This window comes from Manis javanica, chromosome 18 (assembly GCF_040802235.1).
Source record: "Manis javanica isolate MJ-LG chromosome 18, MJ_LKY, whole genome shotgun sequence".
In the NCBI taxonomy this organism is placed as follows: domain Eukaryota; kingdom Metazoa; phylum Chordata; class Mammalia; order Pholidota; family Manidae; genus Manis; species Manis javanica.
Window position 1 is genome coordinate 23,501,377 of NC_133173.1, and position 19,043 is coordinate 23,520,419.

The following is a 19,043-nucleotide window of genomic DNA, read 5'->3' on the forward strand; positions in this document are numbered from 1 at the left end:
TGGCGGCACCATCAAATGTTACTGAGGTCAAATCATCTGCAGCATTCCTAAAATATTCAGAACATGAATGATCAGACTCCAAGTGACTTCAGAGAGTTACACGTTTTTGCTTGAAAGTAGTATACCTGTCCATGTACTGGCGCTTCCATCAGAGATTGCTGAAGTGGATTCATGGGCAGCAGTCCGCAGACATTCAAATCATGCATGAGCAGACTCCAGGGGACTTCAGCGAGGTACACTTTTTGCTGGAAATTAGTGCACCTAACCTTGCGTAGGCACATTCATGTGAGATTACTGATGTGAATTCGTTGGCAACATTCCTAAAAAATTGAGGACATGCATGATCAATCTCCAAGAGGCTTCAGAGAGTAAAATATTCGCTTGCATGAAATAAGAATACCTCACCATGCAGTGCTGAAGGCATCAGAGCTTTCTCATGTCAATTCATCTTCAGTATTCCTCAAAAATTCAAAACACATATCGTCAGACTCCAAGTGACTTCAGAGAGTTCCACTTTTTTGCTTGAAATTAGTATACCTCACCTTGCATTGGCAGCACCAGCCGAGATTAATTATCACAACTCATCGGCTGCATTCCTTAAAAGTTTGAACCATGTGCGATCAGAATCTAAGGGACTTCAGCGAGGTTTCCTTTCTGCTTGAAATTCGTGTACCTCCCCTTGCCCTGGCAGATTCATGTGAGATTACTGATGTCAATTCATTGGCCACATTCCGAAAAAACTGAAAACATGTATGATCAGTCTCCAACAGACTTCAGACAGTCAAATATTTTCTTGCTTGACGTTGGTTCACCTCCCCTTGCACTGTGGGGTCCATCAGAGATTTCTCACGTCAATTCATTGGCAGTATTCCAAAAAAAGTCAAAACATGTGTGATCAGTCACCAAGTAACTTCAGAGAGTAACGCATTTTTGCTTGAAACTCAGATGCGTCACCTCGCACTGGCCGCTCCATGAGGTATTACTGAGGTCCGTTTATCTGCAGCATTCCCAAAAGTTTCAAAAAATGTACGATCAGACTCCAAGTGACTAGAGACATTGACACGATTTTGTTTGCAGTGACTACACCTCACCTAGCACTGGCGGATGCATCAGAGATGTCTCATGTCAATTCCCCTGCAGTATTCCTAAAAAATTCAAAATACATATCCTCAGACTGCAGGTGACCTCAGACACTACATTGTTTTTGCTTGAAAGGAGCATACCTCTCCTGGTACTGGTGCGTCCATCGGAGATTCCTGATGTCAATTCATGTGCAACATTCCTTAGAAATGGAGAACATGTATGATCAGAGTCCTAGTGACTTCGGGGAGGTACACTTTCTGCTTGAAATTAGTATACCTAACCTTGCAGGGGCACATTCCTGTGAGATTACTGCTGTCAAATCCTTGGCAATATTCCTAAAAAATTGAAAATCTGTATGACCAGACTGTACGAGAGTGCACAGCGTAAAATATTTGTGTGCTTGAATTTGGAATACCTCACCTTGTACCGGTGGGTCCATCAGAGATTTCCCATGTCAATTCCTCTGCAGGATTCCTAAGAAATTCAAAACACATATCGTCAGACTCCAAGTGACTTCAGAGAGTTCCACTTTTTTGCTTGAAATTAGTATACCTCACCTTGCATTGGCAGCACCAGCCGAGATTAATTATCACAACTCATCGGCTGCATTCCTTAAAAGTTTGAACCATGTGCGATCAGAATCCAAGGGACTTCAGCGAGGTTTCCTTTCTGCTTGAAATTCGTGTACCTCCCCTTGCCCTGGCAGGTTCATGTGAGATTACTGATGTCAATTCATTGGCCACATTCCGAAAAAACTGAAAACATGTATGATCAGTCTCCAACAGACTTCAGACAGTCAAATATTTTCTTGCTTGACGTTGGTTCACCTCCCCTTGCACTGTGGGGTCCATCAGAGATTTCTCACGTCAATTCATTGGCAGTATTCCAAAAAAAGTCAAAACATGTGTGATCAGTCACCAAGTAACTTCAGAGAGTAACGCATTTTTGCTTGAAACTCAGATGCGTCACCTCGCATTGGCCGCTCCATGAGGTATTACTGAGGTCCGTTTATCTGCAGCATTCCCAAAAGTTTCAAACAATGTAAGATCAGACTCCAAGTGACTAGAGACATTGACACGATTTTGTTTGCAGTGACTACACCTCACCTAGCACTGGCGGATGCATCAGAGATGTCTCATGTCAATTCCCCTGCAGTATTCCTAAAAAATTCAAAATACATATCCTCAGACTGCAGGTGACCTCAGACACTACATTGTTTTTGCTTGAAAGGAGCATACCTCTCCTGGTACTGGTGCGTCCATCGGAGATTCCTGATGTCAATTCATGTGCAACATTCCTTAGAAATGGAGAACATGTATGATCAGAGTCCTAGTGACTTCGGGGAGGTACACTTTCTGCTTGAAATTAGTATACCTAACCTTGCAGGGGCACATTCCTGTGAGATTACTGCTGTCAAATCCTTGGCAATATTCCTAAAAAATTGAAAATCTGTATGATCAGACTGTACGAGACTGCACAGCGTAAAATATTTGTGTGCTTGAATTTGGAATACCTCACCTTGTACCGGTGGGTCCATCAGAGATTTCCCATGTCAATTCCTCTGCAGGATTCCTAAGAAATTCAAAACACATATCATCAGACTCCAAGTGACCTCAGGGAGTTACACTTTTTTGCTTGACATTAGTATACCTCACCTTGCAAAAGCGCCCCCGTCAGGGATTGCTGAAGTCAGTTCATCGGCAGCGTTCCTAAAAACATCAAAACATGTACGATCAGACTCCAACTGACTTCCGCGGCTAACACCATTTTGCTTGAAACTCGTATGCCTCACCTTGCATTGGCGGCACCATCAAATGTTACTGAGGTCAAATCATCTGCAGCATTCCTAAAATATTCAGAACATGAATGATCAGACTCCAAGTGACTTCAGAGAGTTACACGTTTTTGCTTGAAAGCAGTATACCTGTCCATGTACTGGCGCTTCCATCAGAGATTGCTGAAGTGCATTCATGGGCAGCAGTCCGCAGACATTCAAATCATGCATGAACAGACTCCAGGGGACTTCAGCGAGGTACACTTTTTGCTGGAAATTAGTGCACCTAACCTGGCGTAGGCACATTCATGTGAGATTACTGATGTGAATTCGTTGGCAACATTCCTAAAAAATTGAGGACATGCATGATCAATCTCCAAGAGGCTTCAGAGAGTAAAATATTCGCTTGCATGAAATAAGAATACCTCACCATGCAGTGCTGAAGGCATCAGAGCTTTCTCATGTCAATTCATCTTCAGTATTCCTTAAAAATTCAAAACACATATCGTCAGACTCCAAGTGACTTCAGAGAGTTCCACTTTTTTGCTTGAAATTAGTATACCTCACGTTGCATTGGCAGCACCAGCCGAGATTAATTATCACAACTCATCGGCTGCATTCCTTAAAAGTTTGAACCATGTGCGATCAGAATCCAAGGGACTTCAGCGAGGTTTCCTTTCTGCTTGAAATTCGTGTACCTCCCCTTGCCCTGGCAGGTTCATGTGAGATTACTGATGTCAATTCATTGGCCACATTCCGACAAAACTGAAAACATGTATGATCAGTCTCCAACAGACTTCAGACAGTCAAATATTTTCTTGCTTGACGTTGGTTCACCTCCCCTTGCACTGTGGGGTCCATCAGAGATTTCTCACGTCAATTCATTGGCAGTATTCCAAAAAAAGTCAAAACATGTGTGATCAGTCACCAAGTAACTTCAGAGAGTAACGCATTTTTGCTTGAAACTCAGATGCGTCACCTCGCATTGGCCGCTCCATGAGGTATTACTGAGGTCCGTTTATCTGCAGCATTCCCAAAAGTTTCAAACAATGTAAGATCAGACTCCAAGTGACTAGAGACATTGACACGATTTTGTTTGCAGTGACTACACCTCACCTAGCACTGGCGGATGCATCAGAGATGTCTCATGTCAATTCCCCTGCAGTATTCCTAAAAAATTCAAAATACATTTCCTCAGACTGCAGGTGACCTCAGACACTACATTGTTTTTGCTTGAAAGGAGCATACCTCTCCTGGTACTGGTGCGTCCATCGGAGATTCCTGATGTCAATTCATGTGCAACATTCCTTAGAAATGGAGAACATGTATGATCAGAGTCCTAGTGACTTCGGGGAGGTACACTTTCTGCTTGAAATTAGTATACCTAACCTTGCAGGGGCACATTCCTGTGAGATTACTGCTGTCAAATCCTTGGCAATATTCCTAAAAAATTGAAAATCTGTATGATCAGACTGTACGAGACTGCACAGCGTAAAATATTTGTGTGCTTGAATTTGGAATACCTCACCTTGTACCGGTGGGTCCATCAGAGATTTCCCATGTCAATTCCTCTGCAGGATTCCTAAGAAATTCAAAACACATATCATCAGACTCCAAGTGACCTCAGGGAGTTACACTTTTTTGCTTGACATTAGTATACCTCACCTTGCAAAAGCGCCACCGTCAGGGATTGCTGAAGTCAGTTCATCGGCAGCGTTCCTAAAAACATCAAAACATGTACGATCAGACTCCAACTGACTTCCGCGGCTAACACCATTTTGCTTGAAACTCGTATGCCTCACCTTGCATTGGCGGCACCATCAAATGTTACTGAGGTCAAATCATCTGCAGCATTCCTAAAATATTCAGAACATGAATGATCAGACTCCAAGTGACTTCAGAGAGTTACACGTTTTTGCTTGAAAGCAGTATACCTGTCCATGTACTGGCGCTTCCATCAGAGATTGCTGAAGTGCATTCATGGGCAGCAGTCCGCAGACATTCAAATCATGCATGAGCAGACTCCAGGGGACTTCAGCGAGGTACACTTTTTGCTGGAAATTAGTGCACCTAACCTGGCGTAGGCACATTCATGTGAGATTACTGATGTGAATTCGTTGGCAACATTCCTAAAAAATTGAGGACATGCATGATCAATCTCCAAGAGGCTTCAGAGAGTAAAATATTCGCTTGCATGAAATAAGAATACCTCACCATGCAGTGCTGAAGGCATCAGAGCTTTCTCATGTCAATTCATCTTCAGTATTCCTCAAAAATTCAAAACACATATCGTCAGACTCCAAGTGACTTCAGAGAGTTCCACTTTTTTGCTTGAAATTAGTATACCTCACCTTGCATTGGCAGCACCAGCCGAGATTAATTATCACAACTCATCGGCTGCATTCCTTAAAAGTTTGAACCATGTGCGATCAGAATCCAAGGGACTTCAGCGAGGTTTCCTTTCTGCTTGAAATTCGTGTACCTCCCCTTGCCCTGGCAGGTTCATGTGAGATTACTGATGTCAATTCATTGGCCACATTCCGAAAAAACTGAAAACATGTATGATCAGTCTCCAACAGACTTCAGACAGTCAAATATTTTCTTGCTTGACGTTGGTTCACCTCCCCTTGCACTGTGGGGTCCATCAGAGATTTCTCACGTCAATTCATTGGCAGTATTCCTAAAAAAGTCAAAACATGTCTGATCAGTCACCAAGTAACTTCAGATAGTAACGCATTTTTTCTTGAAACTCAGATGCGTCACCTCGAATTGGCCGCTCCATGAGGTATTACTAAGGTCCGTTTGTCTGCAGCATTTCCAAAAGTTTCAAAAAGTGTATGATCAGACTCCAAGTGACTAGAGACATTTACACAATTTTGTTTGCAGTGACTACACCTCACCTAGCACTGGCGGATCCATCGGAGATGTCTCATGTCAATTCCCCTGCAGTATTCCTAAAAAATTCAAAATACATATCCTCAGTCTACAGGTGACCTCAGACACTACATTGTTTTTGCATGAAAGTAGCATACCTCTCCTTGTACTGGTGCGTGCATCGGAGATTCCTCATGTCAATTCATGTGCAACATTCCTTAGAAATGGAAAACATGTATGATCAGAGTCCTAGTGACTTCGGGGAGGTACACTTTCTGCTTGAAATTAGTATACCTAACCTTGCAGGGGCACATTCCTGTGAGATTACTGATGTCAATTCCTTGGCAATATTCCTAAAAAATTGGAAATCTGTATGATCCGACTGTACGAGACAGCACAGCGTAAAATATTTGTGTGCTTGAATTTGGAATACCTCACCTTCTACCGGTGGGTCCATCAGAGATTTCCCATGTCAATTCCTCTGCAGGATTCCTACGAAATTCAAAACACATATCATCAGACTACAAGTGACCTCAGGGAGTTACTCTTTTTTGCTTGACTTTAGTCTACCTCACATTGCAAAAGCTCCTCCATCAGGGATTGCTGAAGTCAATTCATCTGCAGCATTCCTAAAAAGATCAAAACATGTACGATCAAACTCCAACTGACTTCCACGGCTAACACAATTTTGCTTGAAACTCGTATGCCTCACGTTGCATTGGCGGCACCATCAAATGTTACTGAGGTCAAATCATCTGCAGCATTCCTAAAATATTCAGAACATGAATGATCAGACTAAAAGTGCCTTCAGAGAGTTACACGTTTTTTCTTGAAAGTAGTATAAATGTCCATGTACTGGAGCTTCCATCAGAGGTTGCTGAAGTGGATTCATGGGCAGCAGTCCGCAGACATTCAAATCATGCATGAGCAGACTCCAGGGGACTTCAGCGAGGTATACTTTTTGCTGGAAATTCGTGCAGCTAACCTTGCGTAGGCACATTAACGTGAGAATACTGATGTGAATTCCTTGGCAACATTCCTAAAAAATTGAGGACATGCATGATCAATCTCCAAGAGGCTTCAGAGAGTAAAATATTCGCTTGCATGAAATAAGAATACCTCACCATGCAGTGCTGAAGGCATCAGAGCTTTCTCATGTCAATTCGTCTTCAGTATTCCTCAAAAATTCAAAACACATATCGTCAGATTTCCAGTGACTTCAGAGAGTTCCACTTTTTTGCTTGAAATTAGTATACCTCACCTTGCATTGGGAGCACCAGCCAAGATTAATTATCTCAACTCAGCGGCAGCATTCCTTAAACTTTTGAACCATGTGCTATCAGAATCCAAGGGACTTCAGCGAGGTTTCCTTTCTGTTTGAAATTCGTGTACCTCCCCTTGCACTGGTAGGTTCATGTGAGATTACTGATGTCAATTCATTGGCCACATTCCTAAAAAACTGAAAACATGTATGATCAGTCTCCAAGAGACTTCAGAGTGTCAAATATTGTCTTGCTTGAAATTGGTCCACCTCACCTTGCACTGTTGGGTCCATCAGAGATTTCTCACGTCAATTCATTGGCAGTATTCCTAAAAAAGTCAAAACATGTGTGATCAATCACCAAGTAACTTCAGAGAGTAACGCATTTTTGCTTGAAACTCAGATGCGTCACCTCGCATTGGCCGCTCCATGAGGTATTACTGAGGTCCGTTAATCTGCAGCATTCCCAAAAGTTTCAAAAAATGTATGATCAGACTCCCAGTGACTAGAGACATTTACACGATTTTGTTTGCAGTGACTACACCTCACCTAGCACTGGCGGATCCATCAGAGATGTCTCATGTCAATTCCCCTGCAGTATTCCTGAAAAATTCAAAATACATATCCTCAGAGTGCAGGTGACCTCAGACACTACATTGTTTTTGCTTGAAAGTAGCATACCTCTCCTTGTACTGGTGCGTCCATCGGAGATTCCTGATGTCAATTCATGTGCAACATTCCTTAGAAATGGAAAACATGTATGATCAGAGTCCTAGTGACTTCAGGGAGGTACACTTTTTGCTTGAAATTAGTATACCTAACCTTGCAGGGGCACATTCCTGTGAGATTACTGCTGTCAATTCCTTGGCAATATTAATAAAAAATTGAAAATCTGTATGATCAGACTGTACGAGACTGCACAGCGTAAAATATTTGTGTGCTTGAATTTGGAATACCTCACCTTGTACCGGTGGGTCCATCAGAGATTTCCCATGTCAATTCCTCTGCAGGATTCCTAAGAAATTCAAAACACATATCATCAGACTCCAAGTGACCTCAGGGAGTAACACTTTTTTGCTTGACATTAGTCTACCTCACCTTGCAAAAGCGCCACCATCAGGGATTGCTGAAGTCAATTCATCTGCAGCGTTCCTAAAAAGATCAAAACATGTACGATCAGACTCCAACTGACTTCCGAGGCTAACACCATTTTGCTTGAAACTCGTATGCCTCACCTTGCATTGGCGGCACCATCAAATGTTACTGAGGTCAAATCACCTGCAGCATTCCTAAAATATTCAGAACATGAATGATCAGACTCCAAGTGACTTCAGAGAGTTACACGTTTTTGCTTGAAAGTAGTATACCTGTCCATGTACTGGAGCTTCCATCAGAGATTGCTGAAGTGGATTCATGTGCAGCAGTCCGCAGACATTCAAATCATGCATGATCAGACTCCAGGGGACTTCAGCGAGGTACACTTTTTGGTGGAAATTAGTGCACCTAACCTTGCATAGGCACATTCATGTGAGATTACTGATGTGAATTCGTTGGCAACATTCCTAAAAAATTGAGGACATGCATGATCAATCTCCAAGAGGCTTTAGAGAGTAAAATATTCGCTTGCATGAAATAAGAATACCTCACCATGCAGTGCTGAAGGCATCAGAGCTTTCTCATGTCAATTCATCTTCAGTATTCCTCAAAAATTCGAAACACATATCGTCAGACTCCAAGTGACTTCAGAGAGTTCCACTTTTTTGCTTGAAATTAGTATACCTCACCTTGCATTGGCAGCACCAGCCGAGATTAATTATCTCAACTCAGCGGCAGAATTCCTTTAAAGTTTGAACCATGTGCGATCAGAATCCAAGGGACTTCAGTGAGGTTTCCTTTCTGTTTGAAATTCGTGTACCTCCCCTTGCCCTGGCAGGTTCATGTGAGATTACTTATGTCAATTCATTGGCCACATTCCTAAAAAACTGAAAACATGTATGGTCAGTCTCCAACAGACTTCAGAGAGTCAAATATTTTCTTGCTTGAAATTGGTTCACCTCCCCTTGCACTGTTGGGTCCATCAGAGATTTCTCACGTCAATTCATTGGCAGTATTCCTAAAAAAGTCAAAACATGTGTGATCAGTCACCAGGTAACTTCAGAGAGTAACGCATTTTTGCTTGAAACTCAGATGAGTCAGCTCGCATTGGCCGCTCCATGAGGTATTACTGAGGTTCGTTTATCTGCAGCATTCCCAAAAGTTTCAATAAATGTACGATCAGACTCCAAGTGACTAGAGACATTTACACGATTTTGTTTGCACTGACTACACTTCACCTAGCACGGGCTGATCCATCAGAGATGTCTCATGTCAATTCACCTGCTGTATTCCTAAAAAATTCAAAATACATATCCTCAGACTGCAGGTGACCTCAGACACTACATTGTTTTTGCTTGAAAGTAGCATACCTCTCCTTGTACTGGTGCATCCATCGGAGATTCCTGATGTCAATTCATGTGCAACATTCCTTAGAAATGGAAAACATGTATGATCAGAGTCCTAGTGACTTCAGGGAGGTATACTTTTTGCTTGAAATTAGTATACCTAACCTTGCAGGGGCACATTCCTGTGAGATTACTGCTGTCAATTCCTTGGCAATATTCCTAAAAAATTGGAAATCTGTATGATCAGACTGCATGAGACTGCACAGCGTAAAATATTTGTGTGCTTGAATTTGGAATACCTCACCTTGTACCGGTGGGTCCATCAGAGATTTCCCATGTCAATTCCTCTGCAGGATTCCTAAGAAATTCAAAACACATATCATCAGACTCCAAGTGACCTCAGGGAGTTACACTTTTTTGCTTGACATTAGTCTACCTCACCTTGCAAAAGCGCCACCATCAGGGATTGCTGAAGTCAATTCATCTGCAGCGTTCCTAAAAACATCAAAACATGTACGATCAGACTCCAACTGACTTCCGCAGCTAACACCATTTTGCTTGAATCTCGTATGCCTCACCTTGCATTGGCGGCACCATCAAATGTTACTGAGGTCAAATCATCTGCAGCATTCCTAAAATATTCAGAACATGAATGATCAGACTCCAAGTGACTTCAGAGAGTTACACGTTTTTGCTTGAAAGCAGTATACCTGTCCATGTACTGGCGCTTCCATCAGAGATTGCTGAAGTGGATTCATGGGCAGCAGTCCGCAGACATTCAAATCATGCATGAGCAGACTCCAGGGGACTTCAGCGAGGTACACTTTTTGCTGGAAATTAGTGCACCTAACCTTGTGTAGGCACATTCATGTGAGATTACTGATGTGAATTTGTTGGCAACATTCCTAAAAAATTGAGGACATGCATGATCAATCTCCAAGAGGCTTCAGAGAGTAAAATATTCGCTTGCATGAAATAAGAATACCTCACCATGCAGTGCTGAAGGCATCAGAGCTTTCTCATGTCAATTCAACTTCAGTATTCCTCAAAAATTCAAAACACATATCGTCAGACTCCAAGTGACTTCAGAGAGTTCCACTTTTTTGCTTGAAATTAGTATACCTCACCTTGCATTGGCAGCACCAGCCGAGATTAATTATCACAACTCATCGGCTGCATTCCTTAAAAGTTTGAATCATGTGTGATCAGAATCCAAGGAACTTCAGCGAGGTTTCCTTTCTGCTTGAAATACGTGTACCTCCCCTTGCCCTGGCAGGTTCATGTGAGATAACTGATGTCAATTCATTGGCCACATTCCGAAAAAACTGAAAACATGTATGATAAGTCTCCAACAGTCTTCAGAGAGTCAAATATTTTCTTGCTTGAAATTGGTTCACCTCCCCTAGCACTGTTGGGTCCATCAGAGATTTCTCACGTCAATTCATTGGCAGTATTCCTAAAAAAGACAAAACATGTGTGATCAGTCACCAAGTAACTTCAGAGAGTAACGCATTTGTGCTTGAAACTCAGATGCGTCACCTCGCATTGGCCGCTCCATGAGGTATTACTGAGGTCCGTTTATCTGCAGCATTCCCAAAAGTTTCAAAAAATGTACGATCAGTCTCCAAGTGAGTAGAGACATTGACACGGTTTTGATTGCAGTGCCTACAAATCACCTAGCACTGGTGGATCCATCAGAGATGTGTCATGTCAATTCCCCTGCAGTATTCCTAAAAAATTCAAAATCCATATCCTCAGACTGCAGGTGACCTCAGACACTACACTGTTTTTGCTTGAAAGGAGCATACCTCTCCTGGTACTGGTGCGTCCATCGGAGATTCCTGATGTCCATTCATGTGCAACATTCCTTAGAAATGGAAAACATGTATGATCAGAGTCCTAGTGACTTCGGGAGGTACATTTTTTGCTTGAAATTAGTATACCTAACCTTGCAGGGGCACATTCCTGTGAGATTACTGCTGTCAATTCCTTGGCAATATTCCTAAAAAATTGAAAATCTGTAGGATCAGACTGTACGAGACTGCACAGCGTAAAATAGTTGTGTGCTTGAATTTGGAATACTTCACCTTGTACCGGTGGGTCCATCAGAGATTTCCCATGTCAATTCCTCTGCAGGATTCCTAAGAAATTCAAAACACATATCATCAGACTCCAAGGGACCTCAGGGAGTTACACTTTTTTGCTTGACATTAGTATACCTCACCTTGCAAAAGCGCCACCGTCAGGGATTGCTGAAGTCAGTTCATCGGCAGCGTTCCTAAAAAGATCAAAACATGTACGATCAGACTCCAACTGACTTCCGCGGCTAACACCATTTTGCTTGAAACTCGTATGCCTCACCTTGCATTGGCGGCACCATCAAATGTTACTGAGGTCAAATCATCTGCAGCATTCCTAAAATATTCAGAACATGAATGATCAGACTCCAAGTGACTTCAGAGAGTTACACGTTTTTGCTTGAAAGTAGTATACCTGTCCATGTACTGGCGCTTCCATCAGAGATTGCTGAAGTGGATTCATGGGCAGCAGTCCGCAGACATTCAAATCATGCATGAGCAGACTCCAGGGGACTTCAGCGAGGTACACTTTTTGCTGGAAATTAGTGCACCTAACCTTGCGTAGGCACATTCATGTGAGATTACTGATGTGAATTCGTTGGCAACATTCCTAAAAAATTGAGGACATGCATGATCAATCTCCAAGAGGCTTCAGAGAATAAAATGTTCGCTTGCATGAAATAAGAATACCTCACCATGCAGTGCTGAAGGCATCAGAGCTTTCTCATGTCAATTCATCTTCAGTATTCCTCAAAAATTCGAAACACATATCGTCAGACTCCAAGTGACTTCAGAGAGTTCCACTTTTTTGCTTGAAATTAGTATACCTCACCTTGCATTGGCAGCACCAGCCGAGATTAATTATCACAACTCATCGGCTGCATTCCTTAAAAGTTTGAATCATGTGCGATCAGAATCCAAGGAACTTCAGCGAGGTTTCCTTTCTGCTTGAAATACGTGTACCTCCCCTTGCCCTGGCAGGTTCATGTGAGATAACTGATGTCAATTCATTGGCCACATTCCGAAAAAACTGAAAACATGTATGATAAGTCTCCAACAGACTTCAGAGAGTCAAATATTTTCTTGCTTGAAATTGGTTCACCTCCCCTAGCACTGTTGGGTCCATCAGAGATTTCTCACGTCAATTCATTGGCAGTATTCCTAAAAAAGACAAAACATGTGTGATCAGTCACCAAGTAACTTCAGAGAGTAACGCATTTTTGCTTGAAACTCAGATGCGTCACCTCGCATTGGCCGCTCCATGAGGTATTACTGAGGTCCGTTTATCTGCAGCATTCCCAAAAGTTTCAAAAAATGTACGATCAGTCTCCAAGTGAGTAGAGACATTGACACGGTTTTGATTGCAGTGACTACACCTCACCTAGCACTGGCGGATCCATCAGAGATGTGTCATGTCAATTCCCCTGCAGTATTCCTAAAAAATTCAAAATCCATATCCTCAGACTGCAGGTGACCTCAGACACTACACTGTTTTTGCTTGAAAGGAGCATACCTCTCCTGGTACTGGTGCGTCCATCGGAGATTCCTGATGTCCATTCATGTGCAACATTCCTTAGAAATGGAAAACATGTATGATCAGAGTCCTAGTGACTTCGGGAGGTACACTTTTTGCTTGAAATTAGTATACCTAACCTTGCAGGGGCACATTCCTGTGAGATTACTGCTGTCAATTCCTTGGCAATATTCCTAAAAAATTGAAAATCTGTAGGATCAGACTGTATGAGACTGCACAGCGTAAAATAGTTGTGTGCTTGAATTTGGAATACTTCACCTTGTACCGGTGGGTCCATCAGAGATTTCCCATGTCAATTCCTCTGCAGGATTCCTAAGAAATTCAAAACACATATCATCAGACTCCAAGGGACCTCAGGGAGTTACACTTTTTTGCTTGACATTAGTATACCTCACCTTGCAAAAGCGCCACCGTCAGGGATTGCTGAAGTCAGTTCATCGGCAGCGTTCCTAAAAAGATCAAAACATGTACGATCAGACTCCAACTGACTTCCGCGGCTAACACCATTTTGCTTGAAACTCGTATGCCTCACCTTGCATTGGCGGCACCATCAAATGTTACTGAGGTCAAATCATCTGCAGCATTCCTAAAATATTCAGAACATGAATGATCAGACTCCAAGTGACTTCAGAGAGTTACACGTTTTTGCTTGAAAGTAGTATACCTGTCCATGTACTGGCGCTTCCATCAGAGATTGCTGAAGTGGATTCATGGGCAGCAGTCCGCAGACATTCAAATCATGCATGAGCAGACTCCAGGGGACTTCAGCGAGGTACACTTTTTGCTGGAAATTAGTGCACCTAACCTTGCGTAGGCACATTCATGTGAGATTACTGATGTGAATTCGTTGGCAACATTCCTAAAAAATTGAGGACATGCATGATCAATCTCCAAGAGGCTTCAGAGAGTAAAATATTCGCTTGCATGAAATAAGAATACCTCACCATGCAGTGCTGAAGGCATCAGAGCTTTCTCATGTCAATTCATCTTCAGTATTCCTCAAAAATTCAAAACACATATCGTCAGACTCCAAGTGACTTCAGAGAGTTCCACTTTTTTGCTTGAAATTAGTATACCTCACCTTGCATTGGCAGCACCAGCCGAGATTAATTATCACAACTCATCGGCTGCATTCCTTAAAAGTTTGAACCATGTGCGATCAGAATCCAAGGGACTTCAGCGAGGTTTCCTTTCTGCTTGAAATTCGTGTACCTCCCCTTGCCCTGGCAGATTTATGTGAGATTACTGATGTCAATTCATTGGCCACATTCCGAAAAAACTGAAAACATGTATGATCAGTCTCCAACAGACTTCAGACAGTCAAATATTTTCTTGCTTGACGTTGGTTCACCTCCCCTTGCACTGTGGGGTCCATCAGAGATTTCTCACGTCAATTCATTGGCAGTATTCCAAAAAAAGTCAAAAAATGTGCGATCAGTCACCAAGTAACTTCAGAGAGTAACGGATTTTTGCTTGAAACTCAGATGCGTCACCTCGCATTGGCCGCTCCATGAGGTATTACTGAGGTCCGTTTATCTGCAGCATTCCCAAAAGTTTCAAAAAATGTACGATCAGACTCCAAGTGACTAGAGACATTGACACGATTTTGTTTGCAGTGACTACACCTCACCTAGCACTGGCGGATGCATCAGAGATGTCTCATGTCAATTCCCCTGCAGTATTCCTAAAAAATTCAAAATACATATCCTCAGACTGCAGGTGACCTCAGACACTACATTGTTTTTGCTTGAAAGGAGCATACCTCTCCTGGTACTGGTGCGTCCATCGGAGATTCCTGATGTCAATTCATGTGCAACATTCCTTAGAAATGGAGAACATGTATGATCAGAGTCCTAGTGACTTCGGGGACGTACACTTTCTGCTTGAAATTAGTATACCTAACCTTGCAGGGGCACATTCCTGTGAGATTACTGCTGTCAAATCCTTGGCAATATTCCTAAAAAATTGAAAATCTGTATGATCAGACTGTACGAGACTGCACAGCGTAAAATATTTGTGTGCTTGAATTTGGAATACCTCACCTTGTACCGGTGGGTCCATCAGAGATTTCCCATGTCAATTCATCTGCAGGATTCCTAAGAAATTCAAAACACATATCGTCAGACTCCAAGTGACTTCAGAGAGTTCCACTTTTTTGCTTGAAATTAGTATACCTCACCTTGCATTGGCAGCACCAGCCGAGATTAATTATCACAACTCATCGGCTGCATTCCTTAAAAGTTTGAACCATGTGCGATCAGAATCCAAGGGACTTCAGCGAGGTTTCCTTTCTGCTTGAAATTCGTGTACCTCCCCTTGCCCTGGCAGGTTCATGTGAGATTACTGATGTCAATTCATTGGCCACATTCCGAAAAAACTGAAAACATGTATGATCAGTCTCCAACAGACTTCAGACAGTCAAATATTTTCTTGCTTGACGTTGGTTCACCTCCCCTTGCACTGTGGGGTCCATCAGAGATTTCTCACGTCAATTCATTGGCAGTATTCCAAAAAAAGTCAAAACATGTGTGATCAGTCACCAAGTAACTTCAGAGAGTAACGCATTTTTGCTTGAAACTCAGATGCGTCACCTCGCATTGGCCGCTCCATGAGGTATTACTAAGGTCCGTTTGTCTGCAGCATTTCCAAAAGTTTCAAAAAGTGTATGATCAGACTCCAAGTGACTAGAGACATTTACACAATTTTGTTTGCAGTGACTACACCTCACCTAGCACTGGCGGATCCATCGGAGATGTCTCATGTCAATTCCCCTGCAGTATTCCTAAAAAATTCAAAATACATATCCTCAGTCTACAGGTGACCTCAGACACTACATTGTTTTTGCATGAAAGTAGCATACCTCTCCTTGTACTGGTGCGTGCATCGGAGATTCCTCATGTCAATTCATGTGCAACATTCCTTAGAAATGGAAAACATGTATGATCAGAGTCCTAGTGACTTCGGGGAGGTACACTTTCTGCTTGAAATTAGTATACCTAACCTTGCAGGGGCACATTCCTGTGAGATTACTGCTGTCAAATCCTTGGCAATATTCCTAAAAAATTGAAAATCTGTATGATCAGACTGTACGAGACTGCACAGCGTAAAATATTTGTGTGCTTGAATTTGGAATACCTCACCTTGTACCGGTGGGTCCATCAGAGATTTCCCATGTCAATTCCTCTGCAGGATTCCTAAGAAATTCAAAACACATATCATCAGACTCCAAGTGACCTCAGGGAGTTACACTTTTTTGCTTGACATTAGTATACCTCACCTTGCAAAAGCGCCCCCGTCAGGGATTGCTGAAGTCAGTTCATCGGCAGCGTTCCTAAAAAGATCAAAACATGTACGATCAGACTCCAACTGACTTCCGCGGCTAACACCATTTTGCTTGAAACTCGTATGCCTCACCTTGCATTGGCGGCACCATCAAATGTTACTGAGGTCAAATCACCTGCAGCATTCCTAAAATATTCAGAACATGAATGATCAGACTCCAAGTGACTTCAGAGAGTTACACGTTTTTGCTTGAAAGTAGTATACCTGTCCATGTACTGGCGCTTCCATCAGAGATTGCTGAAGTGCATTCATGGGCAGCAGTCCGCAGACATTCAAATCATGCATGAGCAGACTCCAGGGGACTTCAGCGAGGTACACTTTTTGCTGGAAATTAGTGCACCTAAAATGGCGTAGGCACATTCATGTGAGATTACTGATGTGAATTCGTTGGCAACATTCCTAAAACATTGAGGACATGCATGATCAATCTCCAAGAGGCTTCAGAGAGTAAAATATTCGCATGCATGAAATAAGAATACCTCACCATGCAGTGCTGAAGGCATCAGAGCTTTCTCATGTCAATTCATCTTCAGTATTCCTCAAAAATTCAAAACACATATCGTCAGACTCCAAGTGACTTCAGAGAGTTCCACTTTTTTGCTTGAAATTAGTATACCTCACCTTGCATTGGCAGCACCAGCCGAGATTAATTATCACAACTCATCGGCTGCATTCCTTAAAAGTTTGAACCATGTGCGATCAGAATCCAAGGGACTTCAGCGAGGTTTCCTTTCTGCTTGAAATTCGTGTACCTCCCCTTGCCCTGGCAGGTTCATGTGAGATTACTGATGTCAATTCATTGGCCACATGCCGAAAAAACTGAAAACATGTATGATCAGTCTCCAACAGACTTCAGACAGTCAAATATTTTCTTGCTTGACGTTGGTTCACCTCCCCTTGCACTGTGGGGTCCATCAGAGATTTCTCACGTCAAATCATTTTCAGTATTCCTAAAAAAGTCAAAACATGTGTGATCAGTCACCAAGTAACTTCAGAGAGTAACGCATTTTTGCTTGAAACTCAGATGCGTCACCTCGCATTGGCCGCTCCATGAGGTATTACTGAGGTCCGTTTATCTGCAGCATTCCCAAAAGTTTCAAACAATGTACGATCAGACTCCAAGTGACTAGAGACATTGACACGATTTTGTTTGCAGTGACTACACCTCACCTAGCACTGGCGGATGCATCAGAGATGTCTCATGTCAATTCCCCTGCAGTATTCCTAAAAAATTCAAAATCTATATCCTCAGACTGCAGGTGACCTCAGACACTACACTGTTTTTGCTTGAAAGGAGCATACCTCTCCTGGTACTGGTGCGTCCATCGGAGATTCCTGATGTCCATTCATGTGCAACATTTCTTAGAAATGGAAAACATGTATGATCAGAGTTCTAGTGACTTCGGGGAGGTACACTTTTTGCTTGAAATTAGTATACCTAACCTTGCAGGGGCACATTCCTGTGAGATTACTGCTGTCAATTCCATGGCAATATTCCTAAAAAATTGAAAATCTGTAGGATCAGACTGTACGAGACTGCACAGCGTAAAATAGTTGTGTGCTTGAATTTGGAATACCTCACCTTGTACCGGTGGGTCCATCAGAGATTTCCCATGTCAGTTCCTCTGCAGGATTCCTAAGAAATTCAAAACACATATCATCAGACTCCAAGTGACCTCAGGGAGTTACACTTTTTTGCTTGACATTAGTATACCTCACCTTGCAAAAGCGCCCCCGTCAGGGATTGCTGAAGTCAGTTCATCGGCAGCGTTCCTAAAAAGATCAAAACATGTACGATCAGACTCCAACTGACTTCCGCGGCTAACACCATTTTGCTTGAAACTCGTATGCCTCACCTTGCATTGGCGGCACCATCAAATGTTACTGAGGTCAAATCACCTGCAGCATTCCTAAAATATTCAGAACATGAATGATCAGACTCCAAGTGACTTCAGAGAGTTACACGTTTTTTCTTGAAAGCAGTATACCTGTCCATGTACTGGCGCTTCCATCAGAGATTGCTGAAGTGCATTCATGGGCAGCAGTCCGCAGACATTCAAATCATGCATGAGCAGACTCCAGGGGACTTCAGCGAGGTACACTTTTTGCTGGAAATTAGTGCACCTAACCTTGCGTAGGCACATTCATGTGAGATTACTGATGTGAATTCGTTGGCAACATTCCTAAAAAATTGAGGACATGCATGATCAATCTCCAAGAGGCTTCAGAGAGTAAAATATTCGCTTGCATGAAATAAGAATACCTCACCATGCAGTGCTGAAGGCATCAGAGCTTTCTCATGTCAATTCATCTTCAGTATTCCTCAAAAATTCAAAACACATATCGTCAGACTCCAAGTGACTTCAGAGAGTTCCACTTTTTTGCTTGAAATTAGTATACCTCACCTTGCATTGGCAGCACCAGCCGAGATTAATTATCACAACTCATCGGCTGCATTCCTTAAAAGTTTGAACCATGTGCGATCAGAATCCAAGGGACTTCAGCGAGGTTTCCTTTCTGCTTGAAATTCGTGTACCTCCCCTTACCCTGGCAGGTTCATGTGAGATTACTGATGTCAATTCATTGGCCACATTCCGAAAAAACTGAAAACATGTATGATCAGTCTCCAACAGACTTCAGACAGTCAAATATTTTC